Source organism: Anolis sagrei, chromosome 5 (genome assembly GCF_037176765.1).
Source record: "Anolis sagrei isolate rAnoSag1 chromosome 5, rAnoSag1.mat, whole genome shotgun sequence".
Classification (NCBI taxonomy): Eukaryota; Metazoa; Chordata; class Lepidosauria; order Squamata; family Dactyloidae; genus Anolis; species Anolis sagrei.
This window is the reverse complement of record NC_090025.1, coordinates 28,847,612-28,864,933: the sequence shown is the minus strand read 5'-3', so window position 1 is coordinate 28,864,933 and position 17,322 is coordinate 28,847,612. Positions and strand designations below refer to the sequence as shown.

General features: G+C 40.2%; 1 protein-coding gene across 2 annotated transcripts in view; it reads right to left on the bottom strand.

The window, feature by feature from the left end:
* The window catches only part of TET2 (tet methylcytosine dioxygenase 2), an 81,750-nt gene that overhangs the window by 42,773 nt on the left and 21,655 nt on the right, over positions 1 to 17,322 (bottom strand). Inside the window, exon 1 of one of the 2 annotated variants that reach the window (XM_067468629.1) lies at positions 15,396 to 15,547. The exons of the other annotated variant lie outside the window; for it this stretch is intronic. The gene's annotated coding sequence lies outside the window, so the exon portion shown is untranslated. Of the gene's footprint in view, positions 1 to 15,395; positions 15,548 to 17,322 lie in introns of those variants that run through there. 2 annotated transcript variants of the gene reach the window in all.

Here is a 17,322-nt window from a genome sequence, read left to right as displayed (position 1 = left end):
TGAATCTGGGGAGCAGGATGAGATCCCGCTGTTAGGCCCAGCTTATGCCAACCTAGCAGTTTGAAAACATGCAAATGTGAGTAGATCAATAGGTACCAATCTGGTGAAAAGGTAACGGGGCTCCATGTAGTCATGCCAGCCACATGACCTAAGAGATGTTTACGGACAACGCCGGCTCTTCGGCTTGGAAATGGAGATGAGCACCAGCCCCCAGAGTGAACACGACTAGAATTAATGTCAAGGGGAAACCTTTACCTTTACCTTAGTATAACTTTTAAAAACCGATCAGGTGGTGACTCTTACAAGAAAGAGGTTGATATGACACCCAAGAACTGCTGGGAAGGAAGACACAGTGTATACTGAGAAACTTGGGAAAGAACAAAGATACAGCTTGTTTCCTCATCAGCCCCTTCTAATTTTAATTAGGCCTTTTCATTGTGGGGAAGATTGTGAATTTTCCAGAGGAAATGCCTGGCTTTTCCACAGTTCTCATTAGCTATTTCTTTCTGCCTATAATGACTAACCATCTTCCATTTTTGTGTGCTTAGATTTGATTGAAAACACACACTCTCTCTCACACACATACACAAACCAACCCTAACGTCTGCATTGTTTTACAATTAACACGCGGGTTAATGCTTCTGTGGCCCCATGGGATTTTTCAAGTGATGCAAAAACTCATTTCACTGTGAGATACGAATGCTGAAACTTGTTAATGTTGAAGAAACCTGTGTTCTTTGAAGTCTGGAAACACTGAATCTGTTCTTTTCCTCCCAAGGCTTTTCTGCTGAAAGAACAAAAAGAGAATCTTGCATTTCTCCCTCCATCTCCCTTCTCACTGTTTTTAAGAGAATCTATTAACTTTTGTGCAGAAGCCTCAGCCACTGGCACAAATGGCCTGCCATTTTGACTGGCTGCATTAAGAGGCATTCATCTGTTGCCCACTGTCTTAATTATTCTCTTCCTATCTCCCCCTCTGTTTTCCAAACACTTTCATAATTCAGCTGTCAAAAAGATACTCCCAGTTCTGCCAGGCTTCTGGTGCTGTGTCTCAGAAGCAGTGTCTGTCTCTGTAGAGGAAAAAAAAACCATTGTATATATTGACCAGATTCCTGAACACGATATGGGAAACATTAACATGGGGGATAATGCTCATTCCTGTGCAACAGTGGGCAGATTTTAGTGAGAGCAGGTAGAGAATTACTTGATCAATAACCTGGAGCCCCCCAGTGGTGCAGCGGGTTAAACCGCTGAGCTGCTGAATTTGCTGACCGAAAGGCCGGTGGTTCGAATCTGGGGAGTGGGGTGACCTCCCGCTGTTAGGCCCAGCTTCTGCCAACCTAGCAGTTCAAAAACATGCAAATATGTGTAGATTAATAGGTACCACTTCGGTAGGAAGATAATGGTGCTCCATGCAGTCATGCCGGCCACATGACCTTGGAGGTGTCTAAGGACAGCACTGGCTCTTCAGCTTAGAAATGGAGCTGAGCACCACCGCCCCGAGTCAGACACAACTAGACTTAATATCAAGAGGAAACCTTTAACCCTCAGCTCTCTGTTACACTTCCTTCAGCAGATTTCTTTTTGTTGTTGTTGCATGATCAGCATCATCAAACCGTTTCCACAGTAGGGCAAAGAAAATACTAACAATCACATAGATCTTAAAGTAGATGTTTTGGACTTTAGTGTCCAGAATTCCCGGTGACTGCCCAAACTGGCCAGGGCTTATGGTTGCTGAAGTCCAAAACACTCACAGTATCAAAGTTTGAATAAGGATTTTTTTCCATTGCTCCCCTGCCTCACTGCCTACATACAAGGTATTATTAGCTAAAATCGAGAGGAAGAATTAATTAGTTTTGGGTTTATGAAAACAAAATTCTAAGTTGTGCAACCAAATTTAAACAGTAATACTTTTACATTTACATCTAAAATTAAATTAAGAGCATTGAATTAAAAATGCTTTCAAGCACTACAGGCCATTTCTAATTTTTATGGTTATGCCTGCTCTCCTGGTGTTGATGAAACAGAGGGAAAACACGTTTGCATGTTTATGTATTGCATATCCTCCAACTTCCTTAATTTGTCAGAGACAGTTCCAATTAATCCCCTGTCATTCCATTTTAAGATGCATTTAAAATAGCACAATATTTTTCTCCTCCTCTCAGTTTCCCTCTTTGTCCTCAGTCTACTTCACTCAATGCAAAAGGAGTTCAAAGTATAAAATAACTTTTTTTCACTTAATTCAGCAGGGACGGAAGGGAAGAAACCTTCCTTTTCTCTTTGGACAATGACAAAAGCAAACTGCTTCAGCATTTCCTAATGTGTGTGTTTTTCCTCATTAGTATTTATAATTCTGATCACGCACTTTTTTTTGTCACACGTCCCAGTTTTTAATCTGTGATATCTTGGAGTGCAATAGTGTACAGTACATAAATACAGCATACACAACAGACTGAACCCTCCTGAAGACCACAGTCCTATATGTAGCCACGTGGACATGAGAGCAAGCTTCACTAAATTTAAATGAGTAAACGTTCATAAGAATAGGTTAATGTGAGTTTTCTGGGCTGTATGGCCATGTTCCAGAATCATTGTCTCCTGACACTTCACCCACATCTATGGCAGGCATCCTCAGAGGTTGTGAGGTCTGTTGGAAACTAGGCAAGTGGGGTTTACGTATTTGTGGAATGTCCAGGGTGAGAGAAAGAACTCTTGTCTGCTGAAGGCAAGTGTGAATGCTGTAATTGACTTCCTTAATTAGCACTGAATGGCCTTGCAACTTCAAAGCCTGGCTGCTTGCTGCCTGGGGGAATCCTTTGTTGGGAGGTGTTAACTGGCCCTAATTGTTTCCTGTCTGGATGTCCCCTGTTTTTTTTTTTAGTGTTGTTCTTTATCTACCATATATGTTTTTTATCTGCCGTGGATGTGGGTGAAACATTAGGAGAGAATGCTTCTGAAACATGGCCATACAGCCCGGAAAACTCACAGCAACCCAGTGATTCTGGCCATGAAAGCCTTTGACAACACATTCATAAGATTGCCCTGTAAAAGTTGTTTTGGACCACTTATGATTTTATGTGTTGTGATAGGTATTTCTTTATTTATGGCTTTGTTTACTGTTCTTAACCTATTAGGTCCCCTCAACCTAGGTAAAGGTAAAGGTTTTCCCCTGACATTAAGTCCAGTCATGTCGAACTCTGGGGGTTGGTGCTCATCTCCATTTCTAAGCCAAAGAGCCAGCGTAGTCCGTATACACCTCCAAGATCACGTGGCCGACATGACTGCATGGAGCACTGTTACCTTCCTGCCAGAGCGGTATCTATTGATCTACTCACATTTGCATGTTTCCTGCTAGGTTGACTGGGGCTAATAGCAGGAGCCAATGCCGCTCCCCAGATTTGAATGTGCGACCAATGGTTTAACCCACTGTGCCATCGGGGCCCCCCGAAGCTAAAACATTTAAAAATTAAATATATGACTAAAACAATTTAAAATTTAATTACTCTCCAAAAAAATGTAAATGTATGCCTAAATTAAAACATTTAATTGCTCTCATAGAAATAAAATATGTTCTTATAATGTGTTCTGGTGTGCTGTTTATTTTGCACTGGCAATTATAAAATAATGTTGATATAGAACTTTCCTTGCATGCAGATATCCCAGTGAGAATAAAGAAATGCTGCTCTAAAAGTAATTCATGGATGTTTAGTTTGTTGGGCAACAGTAATGTCTCATGGTTTCTGGATCTCAGAATAAGTGAGAAAACCTTGAACATAACAGCAAGGAGGAATTTTAGGAAAAATGCAGTGTTGAAGAACAAAGCAGTATCTGAATTGGAGGGGAGGGAGATTCACTTCCTTCTGAGTTTGAACTGAATCCATGGCACAGTGACAAGGCGGCTCTGCATTTCCTGTGGTTTGCTTTCTAAATGAAAGAGGCCCTGGTTACTACAGACTCTAGTGGTTTGAAACAGCACGTTCTGCAATAATAATAATGGATATAGAAAAGAAGTTAGGGTTTGCACACCAGCTCATCTTGTGTTACTGGGCCATTCTGTGTTGCTATCCACTACTGTCATGTATGAGTGGCTGTATTTTTTCTCCATTTTCCAACAATAGAACAATCTCATAATAGTCATGCCACAATACTATATTTCATCAGCTAAGGAAACAGAGCAAACTTTGTGTCTTCTTCTGTTTGGGCACTTTCATTTTCTTTCTCTTTGCCAACCATAAAAGATAGGTATAATTCCAGTATGTACAGGGAATCCCCAATTTCACACATTGACTGCCAAGGTCTTAGCACATATCTGTTTTAAGGTGCAACAGAAGCCCCTTCTGCTTTTAATAAGGAGTAATATTTCAAGTTAAATGTTTAGAAGGGAAACTTTCTCATACAGAAAATGGTTGTTGTATGGCTCCAAGTCAAACATCATATCTGATTTTTGATTTGGAAACTCTAAAACAAATCTAACTTTGGGTTTTCTTGGCAAGATCTGTCCAGAGAGAGTTTGTCTTTGCCTTACTCTGAGGATGAACTTTTGTGATTTTCACAAGATCACCAAGCGGTTTTCCATAACTGAGAAGGGATTTGAACCCTGCTTTTCAAAGTCATAATCTTATGTTCAAACCACAACACCATGCTAAATAGATAATACTATTACCTTATTCTGAAAATACAGCTACCTTATTAGAGTGAAAAGGGTTCCTTCCCAACTCTATCTCTCCCTTTCAACTCAGCTTGCAACTATAGTTCTTTGCTTATGGTTTCTTCTTGTGCTGAGCCAAACCAATACTCATAAGGGTTACAGAAATAAAACAGAGAAATAGCAGGGTTTTTTTTTGGGGGGGGGGGTCACATAAGGCAAACAAAAAATGGGGTGGACAACAAATACCCCCTCCATGATTATTCACATGACTATAAAAAGATTGCTATATAATTCTAGCACAAACCTCTAGTGTTTTTATTTTCAAGATGTTTTGAACTTCAGTTCCTAGAAACTCAAGTCAACACAGCTAAAAGGCAGGGATTCCAGGAGACCAGTTCCAAAACATCTGGAAGTCAAAGTTGAAGAATCACTGCTCCAGGCATAAGCTGGAAATAAACCTTGCTTCATCAGTTATTTATTTATTTATTTACCTCATTGATACCCCGCCTTTCTCCCCCTCAGGGGACTCAAGGCGGCTTACAATTCCAGTACAATTCAATAATGGTAAAATCAACAGTAGATTGATTTTGGCACAATGGGTTAAACCCTTGTGCTGGCAGGACTGAAGACCGACAGATCATAGGTTCGAATCCAGGGAGAACATGGATGAGCTCTCTCTATCAGCTCCAGCTCCTCATGCAGGGACATGAGACACGCCTCCCACAAGGATGGTAAAATATCAAAACATCCGGGCATCCCATGGGCAACGTCCTTGCAGACGGCCAATTTACTCACACCAGAAGTGACAAGTCGCTCCTGACACACACACACACAAACCCATTAAAAACAATAATATATCCCCTTCATTAAAATGGTTAATAATTAGTCAATAAACACATTAAAACAGTAAACAGATTAAAACATATTAAGTGCATAGTTCAATTCATCCAAGATCCTTGTTCATAAACCATGTTCAAACCGTGTCAAAGACCGTAGTCACCTATTCTTCAAACGATTGTATGCAAAGCCATGTCTTTAACTTTTTTCTAAAAACTAGAAAAGAAGTTCCACAGCCGAGAGGCCACCACTGAGAAGGCTCTGTCTCTCGTCCCCACCAATCGTATTTGCAAAGAGGATGGGACCAAGAGCAGAGCCTCCCCAGACGATCTTAAAGGTCTAGTAGACTCATATGAGGAGTTACGTTCAGACAGGTAAGTTGGACCATAATCTTTTAGGGCTTTATAGGGAAAGACCAGCACTTTAAATTGGGCTTAATAGCAAATCAGCAGCCAATGAAGCTGACAGAACAATGTTTAGAAAATGACATGAAAGAGAAAAAAAAACAAAAACAAAAAGAGTTCAGAAGAAGTTATTCTGAGGGACTACAACTCCTTAAACCCACCACCCCGCATGTGTTTCAAAATGGGAAGATTTAGTACAAAATATAAATACCAGTCTCAATTATAGCAGACTCACCAGATTGACAGAATGTACATAAATGTACTACAAATGTATGCACTGATTTACCAATTTTCCACTGATCTAACAGGCTTTTGCTCATGGAGGCTAACAAAGAACTATAGGTCCAGAGAAATAATTTTCCAAGTTTTGTAAGAAAACATTTGTCACGTAATGATGTTCATGCATGCAATATCTATCTATCTATCATCTATCTATCTATTTATCTATCTATCTATCTATCTCCAAGAATAGAAGACCTTTGGCAGCTTTCTTAGTAAACATATAGGCTGAAAAGTAGAACATTGACCAGTATAACCAGTCTGTGAATGCTTGAATGAAAGAGTGCCACATCCACATTAGCAGGCTTTGGAGCAGTGTCTGAAACACTATACCATCTGTAATTGATGCATAAATTTCTTCAAAATCAGATAAGCCTGACTGCAGGCTAATTTATTAAACAGTGGTCAGGACAAAGAGCCTGCCAGGTTCAAGTAAGGATACGAACAGTCTGCAGTCATGACTAGAAATGATAAATGGGGTCATGTGTTATCAACAGGCAGGTCAGCAGTTGCATAAATCAACTGTTAGAATGCATGAAGTCTAGGAAGTTTTTTTTTGGCCCATGTTCTAAGCCTCCCATTCCTGCTACATAAAGACACATTTCTTGTAATGTCTTAAGAAGCTCTCTCATATTAGGTTCAAACTAACATTGCTCCTTCAAAGTGGGAGTAGCTCTGTCAGGTCTCAGGCAGATGTCTACCACCTGAAACTTCAGTTGCTTACAGGAAGCATATAATTCCCTTGTAACTGTTCCATGGGCTGCTGCTGCATTTTTAGACAGAATTCAAGGCAATGGTGATTAACAAATAGAGCTCTAAAAGGCTTAGGTCTAGGCTAGGTGTCCTCAAACTTTTTAAGCAGAGGGCTGGTTCACAGTACCTCAGACTGTTGGGGGACTGGGCTATAGTTTGTAAAAAAACAAAAATAAATTTCTATGTACACTGCACATATTTGTAGTGCAAAAACATGAACAAACAATATGATATTAAAAATTAACAATTTTAACCAACATAAACTTACTAATGGGAAGTGTGGGTCTGCTTTTGGCTGATAAGATAGTCAACTTAATTAGGATTGTTGTTGTTGTTTGCCTTCAAATCATTTCAGACTTGAGGTGGCCGTAAGCCAAGTTTAAGGTGGAGGGTGGGTAAATGATCTTGGAGGGCAACATCCGACCGGTGGGCTTTAGTTTGGGGACACCTGATCTCAGCTGTTTGAAAAGACAGTATTTCTCTTTATGAGCCCATCAGAGCTCTAAGAGCACACCTCTACTGACCACTGATCACAAAGGGCATATGAATCAGCTCCATAGTGGCCAAACTACTATGGAGTTGAACTAGGAAAACACAGGGCTAGGCCAACTTAATGTGACCTTGACCCACATTAATCAAAGTCATGTGTTGCTCTGAATTCTGCCCCAGAATTTGAAGCAACCTGCAACTTTGGGACCATGTAAAAATCATTTTGTGTTTCATGGGCTTGGGGTGGCCCAGGGACATAGGATGGCACTTACTGTTCCCTACTGTTCTCCCTGTCACAGTGGCCAGTGGGAACAATAAGGGTCATTGTCAATACCTGCAGGGATGTTAGCTGCGGTGATTATGCAATTTGGGGAGGGAGAGGAGGGTAGGAAAAAACTATTTTCAGGAATAAATGTGTGTGTATGTGCCTATTGATTTATGGTGACCCCATTGATTTCACAGGGTTTTCTCAGGCAAGGAATCCCCAGAGGTGGTTTGTCGTTTCCTTCATCTGAAATATAGCCCACAGCACCTGATATTCAGTGGTGTTCTCCCATCTAATTACTAACAAGGCTGATCATGCCTAGTTTTCCAGATGGGACCTGGTGCTTTCAGTGTATTTAGTGCCTGTTGAAATTCATCTCATAATTGACAGGTATCATCAAGCTAACTAATAAAAGTATGCAGGTACACTAAATGACCTCTTTCTTGTAGGTTCCATCATTCTAACAACACGTTTGATAGTTTATATACCACTGTAAAAATCTATTATTGGTTCAAGGCATCACATCCAAAACAGTATTTACTGAATAATGATGCTGGGATTCAGGCTATACTTCCATATGTTAATTTTACATACACTTTGCAGTGGAAAACATTCCCTGCATAAGAGGTATTTGTTTCTAATAGCTTTGGACAGGATTGCCTTGGCAAGGAATCATCTGTCTAACACAAATGGATGGGTGAAGATGTTATTTTCAGCAGTAACATAGTTTTCATTGACTGTAAGAGAAAATACCATAAGTAGAGCTTTTTAATATAAATACTATGCACCCAGGTAACTAGGATTTTCAATTGTACTTAACTTTCCCTGAACTGTAGTACTTCCGACTGCAGGTGGCACACTGCATGCTTGCAAAACATATGACTTTCTATGTAGAGAGCCAGTATTTCAAGAATCCAAGACATGGGTCAATTTAGCTTTCTTACTAGTGTAAAACTGGTTTTTCTTCAGAGCAAAGGAAGGTACAATAATTTTGGCAGATCAAAAATTGAGATGGAACATGAGAGGGAAGAAAATAATCTAATCCTTCTGCAGTGATATGGTTAAACAGATTTAAGTGTTATTACAGCTTTGGTTTGACTTTTCCCCCAATTGAAATAACATTGCTAGAATAGTTCTACTAACAAATAGTGAGATTTCTCTTTTCTTTCCAAAAGGTTAACCAAAAGGTTAACCATAGATGAATGTTTTTTTAAAAGGGGCAACTGAAATTCATGAAAGCAACTTTCAATACAGAACATATTTCAATACAGAACATATTTCAATACAGAACATATGATTCTTGCATCATATTACTTGCTTCCTGGAAGAATATTTGGTACAGGAAAAACTAGATTTTTAAAACTGTAGTTTGTACAACTTTTCTCTGTAATAGCAGTTGCATCAGATACATTGTATTATTAAAGCATGCATGCATAAATGAGTTACCAACAAGAATCAGAGAAGGTCATTTTGGTAGACAGTGGCGTAAATTCTCTTCCAAGTCCTGACTACAACAGACTCAGTGGGATTTACCTATGTGTTGATTCATCTTTCAACCACTAATTGATTTGGGACTGATTGGGACTAAACAAGATGCCAGGGATTGTTTTTTCAAAATCTGGCATTTTAAAGCCTAAGTCACTGGCAAAAACTTTATCTACTTTAAGCAACAAGAGAAAATACCCCTTTGCCTTATTATTCAAGTATGATTTGAGTAACAAGTCATTCCATTGAAGATAGGTTGGCATATCGTACTGAAACCAGCTAGTTTTGGATTAAGACTGATGAAAGTATAATTTTAAGAGCAAGAGATAAGGATATCTATATTTACTATGCAAAGGATTGCTTTTCCTGAAGCTTATTGGTAAGAGGTTCTTTCTTGAGAAAGAAAAGTAAGCAGCACTCCCACTGTGAGATATAATTGAATCAACCACTGACTGTGTTTGTATGGAATAGTAAACCAGGTCTCTGGGGAATGTTCGGTCTTGTTAATGAACTATTGCCATCCACTAGGAACACCTGCTCCTGTGTGGACCTAAATAAACCAGAAACAGTTTGTACTATGATTTGAGCCTGGTATCCTGGCTTTGTTTAGCATTTGTGCCAGTAAAGGGATACTCCTGGTACTGTGAATTCTTCTTACTCCAACAACTGGATGTGATTTGATATCATCGAAGTCAGGTTCCTACATGGTGCTAGCACATTATTAATCTGCATTCACTTACTTCAGCTATGGTTGCACTAAACTACCATTTTGCTGAATGCCAACATTGTGCAACCAATTGTGTATCTGTTAATCTGATTGGGCTCTCTGCAATTCTATGGCCCTTCCTCACAGCCCTATATATACAGCAGTGTGGAATATATGGCAGTGTGGACTCAGATAACCCAGTTCAAAGCAGATATTGTGGGATTTTCTGCCTTGATATTCTGGGATATAGGGCTGTTTGGAAGCTCCCCTAGTGAACCAAGTGGTATACAGAAGGCACCAATGAGTTATTAACTCACAATCCAAAACAAACAACCAACAAAAACAAAAAACCCACAACTGCATGTGAAGCTTTTCAAATTCAGATACAGTAGAGTCTCACTTATCCGACATAAAGGGGCTGGCAGAACATCGGATAAACGCAAATGTCAGATAATACAGATTCTCCTACTGATACCCATCCAACGCAGCACTAGATACCTAGAATACTAACAAAAGGGTCTCAAAAGGTTAAGGCAAGGCAAAGTCTCGGAGCTAGAGTGGCCCAGCAGGAAGTGCCCAGATGTGGAAGAAGAGTGTGGAAATCACAGAGAGAAGGAGGGAGGATTCTTCTGGTTCCGCTCCTGCCTCTTTTTCCCCTTTCCACCCTCCTCCTCCTCGCCTTGCCCTTTTCACTTATTGAGAATGGAGAGCGAGTTGGGAAGCACTCTTTTACTTGAAGGAGAAATGCTGGAGGAGAAATGCTGGTTAATCAGTGCAATGAATGTGACGATTACAGGAATGGAAATATGGACGATGAATTTGGATCACGACTCTAGTTATGAGATGCATTGTGTTGTTATTGTTGTGTCAATATTGTATATTGTGCTCCAATGGTTTTAAATTGTATATCGTTGATTGATCTTATCCTTGTTGTAAACTGTGTTGAGTCGCCTGTTAGGCTGAGAAACTGCGGTATACAAGTAAAGTAAGTAAGTAAATAAATAAATAAAAGGGGGTGTCGGATAAGAGATCAGATGAGACGGAATGTCGGATAAGTGAAACTCTATTGTAGTAGTAGTAGTAATAGTAGAAATAGTAGTAGTAGTAGTAGTAGTAATAATAATAATAATAATAATAATAAATGTTTCCAGATTCAAGTTCCATGGAGTTGTTTCAGGGAACCAGGTAAGAGATGTTGAAAAATCTGAACCTATGGAGAGCTTATACCTGTCTGAATATACAGTACTCTTTCTTAGATGTCAAAGCAGAAAAAATCCCTTATATAGGTTCAACCTCTACTTTTATTTGGTAATCCCAGAGCAATCAATTTTCTTGAAATAGTAGTTAGTCTCTTTGTGAATTGCAGGAAGTGCCCCAATTTACACTTAGGTGAACCCTCAAAGAAAAGATCCCACCCCCACCCCAAATACCTATATGACTGTTTTCTTCCATACATATTTTGGTGATAAGTGAAGACAATGTTTGTAATTGTTCTGGGATATCACAATATAATGTTTTGTTTGTTTATTTACAGTATTAAAATATGTATTTCACATTAATGTATCTGACAATAAAATCAATGTAAATGTAAAACAGCTATAAATTACTAATTTAAAGTAATCATAGAATCATAGAGTTGGAAGAGACCTCGTGGGCCATCCAGTCCAACCCCATGCCAAGAAGCAGGAAAATATTTAAAATCCTGCCATTAGACATGAAAATGACAGGCAAAATGCATTGTAAAAATCCCTGTGTCAAATAAACATTCTGAACCAAGGGTAGACTTTTTTGTCCTACATACAATATGCAAACTCAGGATATTTCCATGTATTTGCTTACTTTGCATGGACTATTGTAAGATTTCACTCTATACTTCCAAAGCCTACATTTGCAGCCCTAAGTGCTAGACATTTGCTTCTTTCCATAACTGTAAAAAAAATGTAAGGATCTACTGAACATATACTATTTTCCTCTATTTTTGCAAGAGCATTTTGAAAAAAAACTGTAAAAAGCCTGATTCAGAATTCAGGCTCTTATATTAAAGGGAGGATAAATAGTGGTTAAGAGTTCCAGGAATGGCTAAAAACAAAACAAAACAAACAAGAAAACACCTTTCTTCTCATGAAATGGAGATGGTCAAAGGTGACACCAAGACTAGCCACTGCTGTGAGCCAAATGGGACACTCAGAGAACCGCAAGTATACCAAGTGAGAAAGCCACATTAGACAGTGGCAGCTGAACACACCATATATGCTCTACTTCCCTGTGGTCACAAGGGTGCTTTTCTTTGCTTAGTCTTTTTTACCACAGTCTTTCACAGATGCAGATAAGCACAGATCCAGTTCAGAAGTGGTCTCTTGTACAATTCAAGCATTTCTTTAGAATCAAGTTAATGGCACCAAATGAAATAGATGAAAAATACGTTCTGGCAATTCTCCAAAATTTCAAATCCTGCCACCATGATCAGATTGATCATTAATTTTTATCTCACCACAATATAAGCAATTCCATTAATCAAGAATATAGCAAGCAGATTTGAAAGTAATTTCTAGTAAAACACAAACTGTTCCTGAAGCCATTTGCTCCCCTCCCCAAGGGACAGTTCTGCCAGATGGCACTCTGCAGATGCAATGACAGCCATGATTTCTTTGGTACTGGCAAAACAATGGCACAGAGTTTTTAATAAATTCAATGATGCACCCCCTTTGTTTTATCACCTGCTTTCCCACTTTATTCATTTCACAACCTAGGTGAAACAATAAAGACTAATGAGATAAAACTACGTTTCTTAGAACAAAAGAGATATCTTCATATTTAGATGTATATCATTCAAACATATACAAGATTGGCCTGCTTGGCCCAGGAACATCCAAAAAAGGTGGGACTCCAGATCCTATCACCTCTCCATGAGAAACTCCAGAATTATTATATTGAGTTGTACTTAATTATTCAACTATGTACTTCACTAATTATTCAACTATGTACTTCACTACGTTACATTACAAATACAAGTTTTGTTTAGGGAAAGGCAACATATATGAGATGTTTGGTGCTCATTTGGAAGCTTTCAAGCACTGACATTTGTATAAATTTCTTCTAATATGGTATTGGTATGGTAAATATGGTATTGGTGCAGTAAACTCCATCACTATTTATCACTATATATCATATATTCAGATATTGTATTGGTGCAGTAAACTCCATCACTCCCCCTGAAGACACAGGCTCACAGTTTGGGAGTCCTCCTGGATTTATTGCTGAGCCTGGAACCCCAGTTTTGCAAGTGGCCAGGGAAGCTTTTGCAAAATTAAAACTTCTGCGCCAGTTGCACCGATACCTTGAGAAGTCAGACTTGACCACGGTGGTCCACGCTCATGTTCCATCCAGTATGGACTACTGCAACATGCTCTATGTGGGGTTGCCTTTGAAGACTGTTTGGAAACTTTAAGTGGTCCAATGGGTGGCAGCCAGATTGCTCACTGGAGCGGCATACAAGGAGCATACAAACCCCTTGTTATGTCAGCTCCACTGGCTACCAGTCTGCTACCGAGCACAATTCAAAGTGATGGCTTTAGCCTATAAAGCACTAAACAGTTCCAGCCCAGCTTACCTGTCCAAGTGTATCTCCCCATATGAACCATCTCAGAGCTTAAGATCTTCCAGGGAGGCCCTACTCTTGCTCCCACCTCCTTTGCAGGTGTGGTTGGTGGGGACAAGAGAAAATGTCTTCTTAGTGATTGCCCGTTGGCTATGGAAATCAGATCAGCACACTCCCTCCTGATCTTCAGAAAGAATACAATCATAGAATCAAAGAGTTGGAAGAGACTTCATGGGCCGTCCAGTCCAACCCCCTGCCAAGAAGCAGGACAATTGCATTCAAAGCACCCCCAACAGATGGCCATCCAGCCTCTGTTTAAAATCCTCCAAAGAAGGAGCCTCCACCACACTCCAGGGCAGAGAGTTCCATTGCTGAACAGCTCTAACAGTCAGGAAGTTCTTCCTAATGTTCAGGTGGTATCTCCTTTCCCATAGTTTGAAGCTATTGTTCCGCATCCTAGTCTCCGGGGCAGCAGAAAACAAGCTTGCTCCCTCCTCCCTATGACTTCCTCTCACATACTTATACATGACTATCATGTCTCCTCTCAGCCTTCTCTTTTGCAGGCTAAACATGGCCAGCTTTTTTAAGTCGCTCCTCATAGGACTTCTTCTCCAGACCCTTGATCATTTTAGTCGCCCTCCTCTGGACACATTCCAGCTTGCCAATATCTCTCTTCACTTGTGGTGCCCAGAATTGTTGATATGGTGTGGGACCAAGTATTTGGCTAGTAAAGTAATGCAGTGCTAGAAATGAATATGGAATATGTGCAATTGACAATTGGAATGGCTCCAGATTACGATTTTGGACTGCATAGTTTGTAAATGTTGCTGCTAAGATGTTTTAACTCCATTGCTTGTTTTAATTGACTGTTGTTTTGTATGGCATTGAATTGTTGCCTTTCTGTAAGGATGCCTTGAGTCCCCTTCAGGGTGAGAAGTGTGGGATATAAATGTGACAATTAAATAAATAAATTTAGTGTAATGTACTTGAATTCATTGTATAAGGCTATTGTTTATTGCAGAAACCTTCCATCTCCTTAGAATCATAGAGTTGGAAGACTTCATGGCCATCCAGTCCAACCCCCTGCCAAGAAGGAGGAAAACTGTATTCAAAGCACCCCTGACAGGTGGCCATCCAGCCTCTGCTTAAAAGCCTCCAAAGAAAAAGCCTCCACTACACTCTGGGGCACCTCCAGTCATGGTCCTTGAAGTTACTTACTTACTTACTTAGGCGACTCCTCATTGTCCGAGTAAGATTGTCCTCCAAGTTCGGTGTCCTGGCAGTGGGTACATAGGTGACTGTGGAGCCCTTTCCTTGACCTGCATATTCTCCTGCAGTGAGGGCATTGGTTTCCAGGTGGAAGGTGGTCCCGGTCAGGGTTGGCTTGATGCGCCTTCCTCTTGGCGCATTTCTCTCTTTTGCCCTCCATTCGTGCCTCTTCAAACTCTACAGCACTGCTAGTCACAACTGACCTCCAGCTAGAGCGCTCAAGGGCCAGGGCTTACCAGTTCTTGGTGTCTATGCCACAATTTTTAAGGTTGGCTTTGAGCCCATCTTTAAATCTATTTTCCTGTCCTCCAACATTCCTTTTTCCATTCTTGAGTTCAGTCATTTAAGACCAGAATGGCTATCTAGCCTATCAATGTACACTCTGACCTGTAGCCCCAAAACCTCATGCAAATCTTTTCTAATCAGAGATCCTTCAACTGGAGATGCCAGAGACTGAACTTGGAACTTTGTGCATGGAATACATATATCCTACCATCAGGTCATTTCACACTCCTTTAGATAACAAATATGCTATGATCTGATGTACTGCTTTCTTAATTCCCTGGAATCTGCGGTATACAGTATATGAATGTGCAAAATTAATCCAATTATCATATTGCATCAACAAGAGAGCACAGCATGTCTTAGAATATCAATCTTACCTCCACCCACTCTCCATGAAGCTTCAAGGAAATCTTGAGAAAGCCACCAAAACATCAACGTTCCAGTTCCAATGGATCTCGCTTAAAATCAAGATTCCAGCCCAGATGAGCTGATTACATTTTCATATTCCACCTTATAACACTCTTCCAAGTGTTTGCTTCAAGAATGTTTCAGCTATTTAGCAAGGAGACCACACATTACACAAACCACTGCTTTCACAGTGCAGTTTCCATAGCAACCATCTTATTAAAGCAGCCATCTGCTTTAAATATTAAACTTCACAAGACCATCACGGCAAGCTTTAAAACAATATCACATGTTCATGAAATATTAAAGCTGGAAACAAAGGGCTGCTTAGAAGAACTTCTCTCCTGAATATTTTTTAATGTCTGATGAGTTATCCCGAGTTTGTTCTGATTCTTCAGAAAAGGAAGGTTATGGTAGAACTAAAAAATAGACTGGTTTATTGCTGTTAGAAAGGTGAATATGATTTTATATTCAGAGAACAAAAACTGGAAGACTTTTTAGCCCACATAGAGACATTTCATTTAAACTACCTCTCTTCTCTTCACCTCTTCTCAATCTGTTAAGCAGTAAACGTTCTAAATATTGTAAAATGAAGTGTCTGAGGCAACAGTAAACAAGATAAGAGTTTCTTTTGTTTTTTCACCTCCAGCAATGGCATATGCTAAATACTTTTAAAAGCACCACACATAATACATTTTAATGAAAAACCATAGGTTTATGGTAGAAATTCTAGCAAAACTTGGAAAGGACTCTCTATCCTGGTTATAATTTGAGTAGGATATTTTTTTCCATGTTAGGAGCGAATTGAGAAACGGCAAGGTCACTTCTGGTGTGAGAGAACTGGCCATTTGCAAGGATGTTGCCCAGGGGACAACCAGATGTTTTACCATCATGTGGGAGGCTTCGATCATTTCCCTGCATGGGAAGCTGGAGCTGACAGATGGGAGCTTATCCCATCTCACAGATTCGAACCACTGTCCTTCAGATCAGCAGTTCAGCCAGCACATGGGAAATCTACATGTGTGTATATGCCTTCAAATCAATTTATGACAATCCCATGAATATCATAGGGTTTTGTTGTTGTTCATTCATTCAGTCGTCTCCGACTCTTCATGACCTCATTGACCAGCCCACGCCAGAGCTCCCTGTCGGCCGTCATCACTCCCAGCTCCTTCAAGGTCAGTCCAGTCACTTCAAGGATGCCATCCATCCATCTTGCCCTTGGGCGGCCCCTCTTCCTTTTCCCTTCCACTTTCCCCAGCATAATTGTCTTCTCTAGGCTTTCCTGTCTCCTCATGATGTGGCAAAAGTACTTCAACTTTGTCTCTAGTATCCTTCCCTCCAGTGAGCAGCCGGGCTTTATTTCCTGGAGGATGGACTGGTTGGATCTTCTCGCAGTCCAAGGCACTCTCAGAACTTTCCTCCAACACTCTCAGAACTCTCAGAACTTTCCTCCAACACCACAGCTCAAAAGCATCGATCTTCCTTCGCTCAGCCTTCCCTAAGGTCCAGCTCTCACATCCGTAGGTTACTACGGGGAATACCATGGCTTTGACTAGGCGGATCTTTGAGGGTTTTGTTAGGCAAAGAATATTCAGAGGTGGTTTTTCCAATTGCTAATGCAGTGTGCATTTCTGACTTACGGCAACCCTAAAGCAACTGTATCATAAGGTTTTCTTGGCAGAATTTGTTCAGAGGGTGCATCTACAATGTAGAATTAATGCACTTTGATTCACTTTAACTGACATGACACGATGCTATGGAATCATGGGAGTTGTAGTTTGGTGAGGCAGCAGCACATTTGGCAGAGAAGGCTACAGACTTTGGAAAGCTACAACTCTCAGGATTACATAATATGGAGCCATGGCAATTAAACTGGTGTGAATTTGTATTAATTCT